Raw genomic sequence first — 15145 nt, forward strand, 5'->3', positions numbered from 1 at the left:
CATGCCGCAACTAAGACCCAGTGCAGCCAAATAAATAAATATTGGTGGGGGGAGGACAGAGATTGGGAGGATTCAATCCAGTGATTGATTTGGCTCTCACTGCCTCGTGATCTCATATCTGTGCCTACTCCCCATCTCTGTCAGGATACAGAGTAGGGTCTCATGCTGAACAGAAGCAGCACCCCACTTCTGACTCTGTTAGGTGTCCAATGAAACAGAACCAATAGGACATATGTATATAGTATTTACTTATGCCTGAGAACCGGGAGAGCCATCCAGCCTGAGTCCAGTTCCGAAAACAGGAAGAGATCTATGTCTGAGCTCGAGGACTTAGGCAGAGAGAGCAAATGCTCTCTTAGCCATTTGTTGCTATTCTCTTCAGGCCTTCAGCAGATTGGGTGAAGCCCACCCACACTGGGAAGGGCAATCCACTTTATCAAGCCTAGCAGATTCAGGTGTTAATCCCATCCAGAAATACCTGCACAAACACCCAGAATGTGTGACCAAATATCTGGGGACCACATGGCCCAGTCAGGTTAACACATAATCACCACACTCCCTCACCATTCTCCCAGACCTGGGTCTCCTTAAACTTACCCCATCTCAGAAAATAGCAATTCCATTTTCCTAGTTGCTCAGATAAACAATAACAACCCCCACCCAAACTGTTGGAGCAACCCTCAATTCCTACACCCCATGTTTAATCCATCAGCAAATCCTGTCTTCACTGTATTCATAATATATCTTCAGTCTGACCACTTCCTCTGGTCTCTCCCATAGCAATGCTGGCCCAGGCCATTACCATCTCTTTCCTGGGTTCCTGCAGTGAGCTCCCATTCTCCCAGCCCCTGGTGTTGTCTCCCTACAGAATCTTCCCAATACAGCCTCCAGGTGATTCTTTTATTTTTTAAAAAAGCTTTTATTTATTTATTCGGCTGGACCAGGTCTTAGTTTCAGCATGCAGGATCGTTAGTTGTAGCATGCAAACTCCTAGTTGTGGCGTGTGGGATCTAGTTCCCTGACCAGGGATGGAACCCGGGCACCCTGCATTGGGAGTGCGGAGTGTTAGCCACTGGACTAACAGAGAAGTCCCAGGTGATTCTTTTAAAACATAAGCCAGAGCAACTCATGCCTCTGGTCAAAGCCTTTCAGAGGCCAGGCCCCCTTGGTGGCAAAGTAAAGCCCAGTCTTTCTTTTTTTTTCATTTCTTATAAATTTATTACATAATAATATTATAATTATTATCAATAATAACATAAGAAACATAGATGACTTGGGGTGTATCACAATGTCAGGTTCAGGAGGCCTCGGGACTGAAGCAGGCAGTGAAATCCCTCAGAAGGAACTCCATAGAAAAGGAGTGGCAAAGCAGAACTGACCCTGTAAAGTTAAAAACCCCAAGTGAATGGAACCCAAAACCCACAGGTGAGTGAGTGTGTGTGTGTGGCAGTCTGTTACAGTGCCGCTGTGTGTGTGGCCTGGTCTGTTAGTGAAAGGGTTCCTGCGTGTGAATCTGCCCAGGGAATGGGGCCAGTGGGCCAGGGCTGGGCAGGTGGGCACAGACAAGTGCAACCCCCGGCACACTTCTGTGCTGTGAAAACTTCTGTTTTTTAAAATTTTATTAAAAAAAAAAAGCTAGAAATGTAGACAGAAACTTGTGAGTGACATGGATGGAGCTTAGGTTTAAAAATATCCCGGGCCTCCCAGCTCACCGGTCAGCGCTGACTGTGAGGACTCACAGTAAGGGTAGGGTGCCCACTGGGGCCTTTGCCTTTCCCCAGGCGGTGGCCTGACTCTAGGGGTGCCTCTATGATCCCCTCCTAGAAGCCCAATGGGAGGGGCCCTGCCTCCCAGGACCCTAGGGGGCCTCTCCCAAGCAGCAAGGCTTCACCAAGAAGGCCCCCTCAGGCTCAGCGAGCAAAGCTCGGTCTACTGTGGCCTACAAGGCCCTGTGTGATCCGGCCCCACGATGCCAGGCCTTGTTTTCTATCCCTCTGCCCTCACCCGCTCCGATCCCACCGCACAAGCCTTGCTATCCTCCAGTGCTTCCACCAAGCCAGAGCCCTTCACTTCCCCAGAAACCCACAGGGCTCACTTCTTCGTGACCCTCGAGTCTCTAATCCAGCTGCATCTTGTGGGACAACCTTCTCTCTGACACCCTATACGGAAGAGCAAACCACCGCCCTAGCCCCTGCTGGCATTCCCTCTTCTTCCTGTGTTGTTTTCATGACAATCACGAACATACTCTCTGCATGAGCGAATGATTAAGTACAACACATATGCATCACCTAATACATACTGGTAAGTAGAAAAATGCTGAGATACAAAGATGGACAGGACACCATGTTCCCCTGGCGGAACTTGGCACCTGGCTGGGCAGATAAACTTGCTGTTCTATCTGTGGGCAGTGGCGTGTATACACATGATAACATATGATGCCCTTGGAGGGTTTGCCATATGCTGGGCACTGTGTAGGCATGTGTTATGTCATTTAATAGCCCCATGAAGTGTAGACTCTGTCCTCGATTCCAGAGGAGAGAACAGGCCCAGAGAGGCAAAGTGATTTGCCCAAGGTCACCCAGCTACTCAACCACAGAACTGACATTGTGACACCATCTCTTGCTCTCTAGCCCCCAAGCCCCTCCTCCTCCCACTTTCCCAGGGATCCCAGGGGTGGAGAACGAAAGAGAGGAGAGGAAGGGAGAGTTTTTTGCCCTACAGGAGAGAAGCAGAGTGGGACTGAGCCGGCAGGGGGCCCTGGGTGACCGGGCCCCTAGTCAGCCCCTGACGGCCCCCCCCCACCCCTTTACTCGTGTGGTCTCTGCAGCCCCGGGGGGTTGATGGGGCTCCCTCCCCTGGCACCAGCCTTCTCTGCCACACCCCCACCCTTGCCTGGGGCCTGGCTACACAGGGATCCCTTTCTGGCCCAGTGAGGCATGTAACCCCGGGCTGACAGGCGTCCGGATGCCAGGGCAGCTTGGCTGGCCAAGGGTGAGGTCACGGGCTGAGCACTCGGTGCACGGCCCTCTTCCCTCCCATCAGAGTCTCACTCCTCGCCCTGTGGGCTGCAAAATGCCCCCTGCAACCTCCCTCCTGCATCACAACCAGATATGGCCTTCCCGGCAAGGTCTGGTGTACTAGTTTACTGCGGCTGCTGTAACAAATTACCATGAATTTAGCTTCTAATAAAACAACACAAATGTTTTATCTTATAGTTCTGGAAGTCTGAAGTTGAAAATGGATCCTCCAGGGTGTGTTCCTTCTGGTTTTTATTTTTTTCTTTTTGGCTATGTTGCATGGCATGTGAGATCCTAGTTTCCTGACCAGGGATTCAAACCTGCATCCCCTGCATTGGAAGCAGGGAGTCTTAACCACTGAACCAACAGGGAAGTCCCAGGCTCTGTTCCTTCTGGAAGCCCTAGAAGAGAGAAAATTCCCTTGCTTTTTCTGGCTTCTAGAGACCACCTGAATTCTTTAGCTCTGGGCCCCTTCCTGCATCTTTAAAACCAGCAGTGCATCATCTTCAAACCACCCTGCCTTTCTGACCTCTGCTCCCACGGTCACATCTGCTCCGACTGACACTCCTGCCTCCCTGGAAAGTGAAAAGTGAAGTCGCTCAGTCATGTCTGACTCTTTGCAACCCCATGGAATGTGTAGCCCACCAGGCTCCTCCGTCCATGGAATTTTCCAGGCAAGAATACTGGAGTGGGTTGCCATTTCCTTCTCCAGGGGATCTTCGCAACCCAGGGATTGAACCCGGGTCCTCCACATTGCAGGCAGATGCTTTACCATCTGAGCCACCGGGGAAGCCTCCCTGGAGGACTCTTGTAATCATCACTCCACCCGGATAATCCATAACAATGGCCTGCCTTGAAATCCTTGATGTGGTCTCATCTGCAGAGTCCCTTTGGCCGTGTGAGAGTCACTGATTCCAGTGACTAGGATGTGGGCATTTTTGGAGGGCCATCATTCAGCTTACCTCCTCTGTGTTTATGGCCCTTTTACCTGAGCCTTGCTCTCTGCTAAATACGACAGACAAGGGACTTCCCTGGTGGTCCAGTGGCTAACATTCCCTGCTCCCAGTACAGGAGGCCCTGGGTTCAATCCCTGGTCGTGGAACTAGATTCCAAGTAAGAGTTCACATGCCACAACTTAAAGCTCCTGCGTGCCTCAGTGAAGATGGAAGACCCCCTGTGCTGCAACTAAGACCCAGTGCAGCCAAAGAAATGCACTGAAATGCAGTGGACACTATGTACCACACCATTCCTAAGAGGTGGTTCCAGGTCCCCCTGTATGATGGAGAGCTTGTAGACTCCAGAGCCTGTGGGATCACTGTGCTCCCAAGGCTGCTTCCCCAGGTTGGAAATGAACCCCTCCCTCATGGGAATTCCCACCGGCCCCCTGCTTTAGCTCTGAGCCCCTTGGGTTTGCATCTTGGTCTGGCCCACAGGCTGCCCTGAAGCAGGGGCTTGTGTCTTAGCTCCTGGGGCGCTGGCATGGGGCATGGAGGAGCAGGCACATGGGCAATGTCAGGATGGTAAGAAGAGAGAGGATTTTGTGGGCTGGGGATGTGGGCTCTGGCAGCCCCCCTGCCATGCATGTAAGGTTGTGTGTCTATTTTTCTGGGCTGAGGGAGCACCGGATTCTCAGAAGGGGGTTGACCTCCGAGGATCAACAAACCCTGCTCTGGCTGGTCCTCACCCACCTTGCCTGGGCTCCCTTCTCTGAAGCAGCCTTCTGCAAGGATTCACCTAGCACCAGGGGCTGAGGCCAAGGAGGCTGTGAGGAGCTGCTGGGATGAGGGTTGGTTCGTGGTGCACGCTCCCCTGCATTCAGTCCACGATTCAGTATTTTCTGCACTTCCACAGTACGGGGCTTCCCTGGTGACTCAGATGGTAAAGAATCTGCCTGCAATGCAAGAGACATGGGTTTGATCCCTGGGTTGGGAAGATCCCCTGGAGAAGGGCATGGCCACCCACTCCAGTATTCTTGCCTGGAGGATTCCATGGACAGAGGAGCCTGGTGGGCTACAGACCATGGGGTCGCAAGGAGTCGGACTCAACTGAGTGACTAACACTTGCACTTTCACACAGGATGTCACTCTCTGCCCTCCCCCCAGTCACCCCCACCTCTCCCCCACTCTCTGTATCTCAGTGTCCACTCTGACTTCCCTTATCACCTCCCAAGCCCCTGCCTGCCCCAAGGCTCCTGGCGGCCTCCACCCTTCAAGTTTTTCCTGTCCTTACCCTGCAGACATGACTTCACCCCCCTATCGGCATCGACCCAGCCCAAAGGGAAAAGTGAGCATTCCTCACAGCTCTGCCTGAGCCAAGACTAGAACACTGCCCTCCCGGTTCCCAAGTAAGGCTTCTTCAGACACATTATTAGTTGTTATTATTATTGTCACTGTTACTGTTAATGATAGAGTTTGATGAATCGCTTATTTCACATTGTGAAACAAGATGCTTGTTATAATCAATCTGCTCCAACTGCCTGAGGCAACAGTATTTCTGATTTGCCCCTCACCCTTGTCCTTTTTCCTAGAATAGTTTTGCAAGGAACTCCACCAGCCCCCCCTCCCACAGGCAACCTGATCAGAGGCTACACCTGTGCTGGGAGTAGGGCCCAGAGTGCAGAAACCCAGAGACCACGGGCCACTTGTACCCACAGCCTGTGTTTCCGGGCGAGGGGACCCCAGGGCATCCAACTGGGCAGCCCCAAGCTCGGAGCCTGTCCCGTCCCTCCTTCCTCACCCAGCCCAGGTGCTGTGGCAGGTGAGGTAGAAGTGAGTTCCCAGTGTCAACTTTACCATTTACATAATGAAGGCATCAGGTCTCAGGAAACAGGGAGGAGATCTGAGATGAGGACAGGAGATTGCTGTGAGGTTCCTCAGCCGGCTGCAGGAGGAGCCGGCCCTGGGTTGGGGCTGCTGGCTTCTCCTCTGGCGACAGAGGTAGAGTAGGGGGCCTCCCCCCATCCACGCTCTGACCAGACCTCACGTCAGTGCTGCCGCGGTGGCTGTGGTCATGTCCCCTCTGCCCCATGGGCCCCTCAGCTGCTTCTCTGCTCCTCCCAGCACCTGAGGGCTGGGGGCATCACCAGGAGGGGAAAGGTGACAGACAGAAGCACTTGGGCCTTGGATCTCCACTCCCCTGCTACGGAAAATGACTGGGTTCTCCTGGCCCTTGTGGGAAGGCTTCCTTCTGTCAAAAACCAAAGCCCAGCTGAGGTTTGCTCCAACCCCTGTTTGTGGGGGAGGAGGGGCCGAGTCCCAGTTGCGGCTCTCAACCTTTTGCCCTCACTGCCCTCTGATCCCGATCCTGGGTGGTCCCAGGGTCTGGGTAGGATGGGAGGGGCAGAGTAGGGACCTCGGCTCTAAGCAGGGCGTGTGCTTTTACACTGGGATGCTAGAACCAGGACACTTTTCCCTGGGGCCCACTCTGCCCTATAAAACTTAAACAGATCAACCTCACAGATGGTATCACCACTCCTACCAGCCGCAACCTCTTTACTTCTACCTGCTGGGAAGAGTGCACCTTGCTGTCCCTTCCTGGGTAGGAACCCTCCTCTCTCAGCCACTTCTGTCTCTTACTCGTTCTATCTGCTCCTGGTACCCCATCCCCCTCCAGTCTCCCCCAAAACTTCAACTCCTCCACTCACCCCAGAAGCTTTGTCAGCCCTGGAACCATAGCACCATGGTAATATGGCAGCAAACAGCTCCACAGTGTTTTGTGTGCCATTTCTATGTATCCAAAGCATTTTGGGGACTTCCCTGGTGGCTCAGTGGCTAAGACTCTGCCCTCCCAATGCAGGAGGCCTGGGTTCGAACCCTGGTCAGGGAACTAGGTCCCACATGCTGCAACTAAAGACTCAGTGCAGCCATATATATATATATATATATATATATATATATATATATATGCATTTCATGTATATGGACTCATCTAGTGGTTCCAGTTACTAGTTACTCTATGGAGGAAGGGTTGTTGTTGTCCCCATTTGGCAAATGAGGAGTCTGAATGACTGGAAAACAGTAAGGTTGAGTTAAGTCTAAGGACTGCGGAAATCAAGGCGCTAGAGAACCCCAAAGCAGACATTTGGCGACAGCTGCCTTGTCAAAAGATGAAAGCACTCTTCTTCTTTTTAAAAAATGCACAGTAATGTGTGCAGCAGACCTCCCTGACCCTTGTCCCAGTCACTCCTAATCCCCAAGAGCTAAAGACACAAAGAGATGAAATGCAGGGACTCGTGGGGGAGGCTCTCTGCCAAGCTGCCCCAGCTCCTCCACCCTGGGGGCCAGTTTGGTTCCTGGAGCCTCCTTCCTCTTACCACGCTGCTTCTCATTTGCCCCTATTTGCCTTCATCTCTCTTGGAGAAAACAGGCAATTAGCCGCAGGCACTGGCCTTCTGGGTGCTGGGGAGGTGTTCTGACTTTCTGGGCAGAGGAGCCCCCACCCCAGGCCTGAAACCTGACTCTTCTGGATGGTTCCTGCTGTGGCCCCTCCACCCTTCTGCCTCTGAGGGTCAAACCAAACTCCACTCTGAGGTGGTTGGCTCATGGCTGCCAGGGGCATCCCTGGAATGTGACCTCATCCTCTGTCTGCGGAGACGGGGTAGGAAGCCTCAGAGCAAGGTTCAGAGGGAGCGTTAGAGAACAGCCGGGCTCAGGAAGGCTGGACAGGGCAGTGTCAGAGGGAAGATGTTAGCCAGGCCACTGGGAGGAGCTGAGAGGGGTCCTAGTGTGGGACTCAGGGAGATTGTAGGATTCTTGGGTGATGGAGGTGTTGAAGGTGTTGAAGCACTTGCCTAGGTGATGCGTGTTGTATTGAATGTGAAAAGCTCTATTTTTCTGGTTAAAAAGTAATGTTTGGACAAATCACCGAGTTTTCACTGAGGGAAAGTATTTGCAAAAGATGTATCTGATAAAGGACTATTATCCGAAATATACAAAGAATGCTTAAAACTCAACAAGAAAAGGAAACAGCTCAATTTTAAAATGAGCCAAAGAGTTGAAAGACATCTCACTGAAGAATATGCAAAGGGGGGAAAAAAAAAGAAGATGCAAAGGAAAGGTGCTCAACATCCTATATTATCAGGGAATCCCAAACTAAAAAAACAATGAGATTCTATCACACATTTATTAGAAGGGCTAAAATCTGAAACGCTGACATCACCAAATGCTATTGAGCATGTGGAGAAACAGGAACTCTCATTCACTGCTGGTGGGAATGCAAAGTGGGAAGACTGGTTGTTTTAGAACACATTCTTACCATATGCTCTAACAATTGTGTTCCTTGGTATTTACCCAAATGAATTAAAAACATATGCCCATACAAAAACCTGCCTATGAATGTTTGTGGCAGCTCTATCATAACTGCAAAACTTGGGAGGTAACCGAGATGTTCTTTAGTTGGTGGATGGATAACTAAATGTGATAATGTGAGAAGGGATGACTAAACTGTGGTTCATCCAGACAATGGGATATCCTTCAGCACTAGAAAGAAAAGAGCTATTGAGCCATGAGACAAGGAGGAAACTTAGACACATATTTCTCAATGAAGGAAACTAGTTTGAAAAGGCTACATATTATATGATTTCAACCAAATGACATTTTTGAAAAGGCAAAAAGTATTTTGACCACCTGATGTGAAGAACTGACTCATTTGAAAAGACCCTGATGCTGGGAAAGATTGAGGTTCGAGGAGAAGGGGATGACAGAGGATGAGATGGTTCGATGGCATCACTGACTCAATAGACATGAGTTTGAGTAAACTCCAGGGGTTGGTGATGGACAGGCAGGCCTGGCATGCTGCAGTCCATGGGGTCACAAAGAGTTGGACACAACTGAGGGACTGAACTGAACTGAATGGAGACAGTGAAAGGATCAGTCATTGCCGGGGGCTGGGAACAGAAAGCAGTAATCTAGGTGAGACAGTGATGGTGACAGATGGTGGTGAGTGGTGACTGAGAAGGGGGCCTGGCTTTGCTGATGAGTTAGATGCAAGGGTGAGAGCAAGAGAGGAATCAGGAAAAACAGTTAGATTTTTGGTTAGTCAACTGAGGAGGGGAAAGTAGTAGTATTATATAAAATAGGAAAGAATGAGGGAGACTGAAGGGAAAGTTCTTTTGGTGGAGAGGTTGGCTGGTGTTTTGTGGGAAATGACTGGGGGAAAGAGCTGTGCTTTGGATATGACAAGAAGCATCTCTTAGTTGAGTAGAGATGTCAAGTAGGTGGTTAGACAATAGGAGTCTGGAGCCCAGAAGTCAGAGTTGGTATTTAAAGCCAAATTACCAGATGAGATTGCCTAAGCAAGACTATCTACCATCTGCGGAGGAGGCTTAGCAGCTGAGGAGGCGATCTGGGCAGGCATAGTGTCTCCAGAGCCAGAGGAGTGAGTGGCAGAGGAGAAAGTGATGGAGGGCGTCTGCTGTTTCAGGGAAGTCAAGAAAGAAGATTCCGGTCCACTGTACTTGGGTATTGACAGGAGCTGTTCCAGGAGTGCAGTGGGATGGAGGCCATGCTGGAGCAGGAGGTAAGGAAGTGGAGGTGATGGGGCAGACAGCTGGAGAAGTTCTGCCGTGAGGAGCAAAGCAGTGGGCCTGTTGCTTGGCTAGTGCTTCTTGCCTGTTGATTTTCTTGCTCTGTTGAGTTACATTAAAAAAAAAAATCATTGTGTATCGCTTACATGTGGAATCTTAAAAAGTTCAACAGGGATCTCCCTAGTGGTCCAGTGATTAAGTGGGTTTGATCCCTAGTGAGGGAGTTAAGATCCCACCCGCCTCTCGGCCAAAAAGCCAAAACATAAAACAGAAATACTGCTGTAACAAATTCAATAAAGACTTTAAAAATGGTCCATATAAAAAGTTTTTTAAAAAAATAAATAAAAATTAGAAGTACAACAAGCCAGTGAATATAGCATGTGGAATTTACAAAGTACAACAAACTAGTGAATATAACGTAAAAGAAGTAGACTCTCAGATATAGAGAACAAACTAGTGGTTATCAGTTGGGGCGCAGTATAGTGGTGGGGGGACTGGGAGGTTCAAAGTCCTGGATATAAGATAGGCTCAAGGATGTACTGTACAACATGGGAAATACAGCCATCATTTTGTAATAACTGTAAATGGAAAGTAACCTTTAAAATTGTATCATTGTAACTTTGTAATACAGTTTAATATTTATGTAAATGGATACATACTACCCGAGGAGCAAGTTTTTGCCATACACCCCATTTGCCACTCCTCTGTCCCCAAAAGTTGTTAAGTATTTTTACCTGTTATTCTTACAGCTGAGCTACAGAATAACTATTTCAAAATTTTAAAAAATCTCATTGATATTTTAATTGGAACAGTACTCAACGTATAAGTCAAGTTGGAAAGAATTAATGCTCTTATAAAACAGTGATAAGTTCTACCCAGAAACGAGATTTGTTTCTCCATTGATCAAGGTCTTTTTCAATTTATTCAGTTTTATTGAGGTACAAATTGACACATAAAATTGTAAGATAGGTAAGCATGTCATGTGATGATCTGGTACATGCACATTGTCGAAGGATTCTTTACAGTCTCTTATAGCTCTCATAAAGTTCTGTAGTTTTATTCACCTAGGTTTCTTCCATTTCCTGTTAAGTTTCTTTCTTTCCTTAATTCATTTTGCCTATATCAAATGGGATATTTCTCCCAAATCTTGTATAGAAAAGCTATTGATGGGGATATTTTGCTTTAACCTAATCACAGTTCTTTCTAATGGTTTTCCAAGTGTTTCACAGTATAATGCTATTTTGGCTTCTCATTTACTCTTTTCCAATATTTCATACTTAAGTTTCTTCTTCCTCCTTCTATTCCTCTTCACCTTCCTCCTCCTTTTTCTTCTTACCTTTTTACATCTCAATTTCGCTACAAATTGCAAAACAAAGTTGTGTTGGAGAAAGCATTGATAGAAGAATCTCTACTTCTAATTTTAATGAGAATTCCTCTTGTGTTTGACTGTTAAGTATGGGGTTAGCTGTTCTTTTGAAATATAATTTTTTTGAAATATAATTTTTATCAATAAAGGTGATATCCTCCCATTATTCTTTTTTGAATATCTTTTGAACATCTAGTAAAATGAGAAAATATATTTTTCTTAGTGGGCCTGTTGATATACTATTTAGTGCATTTAAATTTTTATTGAAAAAGGTATTGGTATCATGTATTCAAAAGAATTATAAACTTATATGTAAAAAAGAAAAAAATATATGTAATATTATAAAAACTATACTAAAATGGACACTCATATATCCGCCACATAAGGTAAATAGAATATGACCAGCATCTCATCTTTTATTTTGTTTTTCGGCCACACAGTGAGGCATGTGGGATCTTAGCTCCCTGATCAGGAATCAAACCCATACCCCCTGCAATGGAAGTGTGGAATCTTAACCATTGGATCACCAAGGAAGTCCCTCCTTTCCTTTGGGAGGAAGGGAGCATCTTAGAAGTTCCCTGAGTTCCCTTCATCCAGTCTTAACCACTCCCTGGTTATGGCCTCCCCTCCCCTAGGAAATGAGTCTCTTGATGTTTAGTCTAATCCCTTCCTTGCTTTTGTTTATGGTTTCACCACATCTGTGTATTTTCCTAAACAGAGCTGAGAAGGAAACATAATCCTAACTGTGAAAGGAAAGGCCAATCTTGCACTCTTCCAGGATGAGAGATGCTGAACAGAGCTTCTGGGTTTTGGTGTGACTTTGGCTTCCCTGAGAGTTTACAAAACCCTCTGCTGGGAATAACTGTGGACCACATCTTGAGGGAGTCCTGAAAAACACAGAGCTCACTGCGGTGAGAGCTGTAGTTGTGAACTAGACCTTGGACATCTGGATGGAATATGGTTAGGGTGGTAGGCTGCTCTGTGATCTCTGCTTCTTCTTCTTTTTAAAGACTTGTTATTTTATGTTGGTGTATATCTGATTCACAATGTCCTGATAGATTCAGGGGCACAGCAGAGCGACTCAGCCATACATATTCGTGTATCCATTTTCCCCCAACTCCCCTCCCATCCAGGCTTCCAGGCAGCAGTGTGTGCTCTCTGCTTCTGAGCTCACTCCCATCTGGTCTCAGCAGGTCACGATGGGACACTTCCTCAGCAGGTGTGGAAGGGTGAAGCCTCACTGTGCTCGGTCAAGACAAGGCAGGTACAAATACCGACTGCGGCAGGCTCACCCGGACATTCTGAGCTGAGAGCCTAAAGATGGTGTAAGGATCTGGGGTCAAGGATCTTGGTGACAACAACTGTCAATGTGTCCGTCTCTTGAGTCTGTCACGCTGCTCTGATCTGAACCCATGTCCCTTTACATGAGGCACACAGCTGACGCCCTGGAATCCCCCTTCACCATCTTCCCAGGAGAGCCCTTTGCCTTCTCGCCTGTGATGGATTTCCCATGCTTTCCAGAAAACCTGCATGAAAGAGAAACTTTTTGAAATCTTGTGTTTCTGAAAAATCCATATATTCTATCTTTTTACTTGATTGATAACTTGAATGGATTCAAATCCAAAGCCTTTCTTATATGTAATCCTTTGTATGTTACTTTTTTTTTTTTCTTTTTGAAAGTTTCTTGACTGTTTTCTTTAATTTGCTTGGGTATGGGTTTATTTTCATCCAACCAACCCTTATAATCCAGTAACTCATATCCTTCTGTTCTGGAAAATTTCCTCCAATTAGTTCATTGACGATTTCCTCCCTTTCATTTGTTTCTTTTTAGAATTTATATTGTTTCTATTTAGATTATTTCTATTATCCTGAAAGTGTCCTTTAAAGTTCTTATCAATAAGAATGTATTGTATAGCACAGGGAACTCTACTAAACCCTCTGTAATGGCGTATTTGGGAAAATAATCTTAAAAAGAATAGACATATGTATATGTATAACTGATTCACTTTGCTATACACCTGAAGCTATAATAACACATTGTAAATAAACTATATTCCAATTTTTAAAATGCTCTCATCTTTCCTCTCCTACATTCCTACATTTTCTATCTCTTTGTATGTTTGTTTTACTTTCCAGGGAGATTCAACCAGCTTTACCTGCCTGTCTTTCTATTGATGTTTTTGTTTCTGTTGTAATGATTTTATTTCTCAAGACATAATTGTTGCTTTTGCTATTCTCTGGATGTTTCTTTGTATAGCACCTTGTTCTTGTTTCATGATGCAGATCTTATCTCTCTAAGGATACTGTGGTCTTTTTGACCCTCTCTTCTCTCTGGGTAATCTGTTTCCTCGAAGTTACTTTTTCTGATTGTTTTGTTACTCTCTTCTGCGTTTGAAAATTCCCTAGATGTCTGGCAATCTTTGGCTATGATCAAGATTGTGGGGATGGGAGGGAGGCTAGTCAGAAACTCTGAGCTCAGAGAGAAGCTGGGTTTGCCACTGCAGCGTGGGCTAGCTGGGCTGTTTCTTATGTCAGTAACTTTAGGTCTTTCCTCTTGGACTGGTGAAATACCCCAGAGTAGTGCCGTCCAGTTTCCTGTCTAGGTCCTACTCCCAGCACTTGGAGAGCCTGATGGTGGCAGAAAGCTCAGCATCTCTGCATTTCACCATTCCATGTGGCAAGGTCAACTGATCCTTTGGATTTCAGTATTTTTCAGTGTGGTATCTCCATTCACAACTGTGCTCCATCCCAGACACCCTCTATCTTATCTTCAGAAGAAAACTCCCCAGACTGTGGCTGGGATATGAGAGGCGCTATTGCCCAGGAGTTTGGAGCTGGGGGAGAGATGGAGGGCTCTAACTGCCCATCCTGGTCCTTATCTTAACAACCTCTTCCACCTTTCACCTCTGGGAATCCATAGGTACCACGGAGAGGTTCTCTATGCCTCTGAGAATCTTGCAATGCAGATCTAGTCAGTTCTCAGTTCCCCCCACCCTGCGCCGTGACAGCTGACATGACTCTTTCCTTGGCGCTGATAAGTCAGTACTGGTCCGCCATTCTGCTTCAAAAATTCTGTGGCTGTTGTCTTTTCCCATGTTCTCTCTATCCTTGTGGGTTTACCTCTTGATTTAAAAAACCTCTTTATTGAAGTTTTAGTGGGGTTTTGGGAAGGAGTGAAAGTAGATGTACACATTCAATTACCATCTTAACCCAGAACCCTAACTTTCCTTTTCAATATGTTTTTAAAAATATAATCCCTGGGAATCACCTTCCTTGGTCATGAAGCGCTGTTATTTTAATGTACCAGGATATGTTTATTTCTGTCTTTCCATTTAGAAGTCTTTCTGTGAACATGATTAGCAGGAAATGAGCCTTTCTATGAGGAGAATTAAAGGAAAACGTCTCTAGTGGGATAACTTTTATTAAGTATATGAGAGAAGCCCAGAGGCTGGATCTCAGTATGTGGTCTCCAGGCATCCCCTAAATGACAAAGGGCGGGGGGAGTTTCCCTACTAGAGGAAGGACCCTATAGCAATCCCTGAGGGTGCATCTAGGGAATGCCCTTGGCAATGTTTTATTTAGAGACTCAGAATAATTCCCAGACTTCATCAGTGATGTGCCCGGGAAGGATGGGGAGTGTTCAGTCAGTGGCCTGGTTTTATCTTACATCAATTGGGGGGATTCTGTGATAAGAAAGTGAGCCCTGGATACTTTTCTGAAATGCTACCCATTGCCTATTTGGGCCCCAGAATCGTTCATTCATTTGTTATTCACTTTGCTAATACACGGTGAGCATGCCCCTGGGCTAAGTGCTATGCTGGCCGTACCTGAGACAGACCTGCCCTAGGTAACTCTTTAAGCGTCCACTCCCCAACCTTACAGAGCAGCAAGTTAGGGGGATCAGGGTAACATCCAAGGCTGTAATCTGGTGACACATTTTCTCTCTATGTGGCTTGTGATGAGGACTAAGTGAGGAGACGCCTAAGCACCCAGCATGGTGCTTGGCACACAGTAGGATGTCTGGGTTTTTCCAGGACAGCTTTATACGGTGCAGAGACCCCACTGTGTTTTATGTTCTCCTGATATTTTCAAATAGGAACATTTTGGGGATTTAGAGATTCAAGTCTACATAAACCAGCCAGTACTACTTAAATCAGTCACTGTGACAGAACCACAGGGTCCCTGAAGTGTTCACAGTAACTGCCCTGCTCTTGAATAATCTTCCACACTGGCTTGGGT

This window comes from Odocoileus virginianus, chromosome 1, assembly GCF_023699985.2.
Source record: "Odocoileus virginianus isolate 20LAN1187 ecotype Illinois chromosome 1, Ovbor_1.2, whole genome shotgun sequence".
Classification (NCBI taxonomy): Eukaryota; Metazoa; Chordata; class Mammalia; order Artiodactyla; family Cervidae; genus Odocoileus; species Odocoileus virginianus.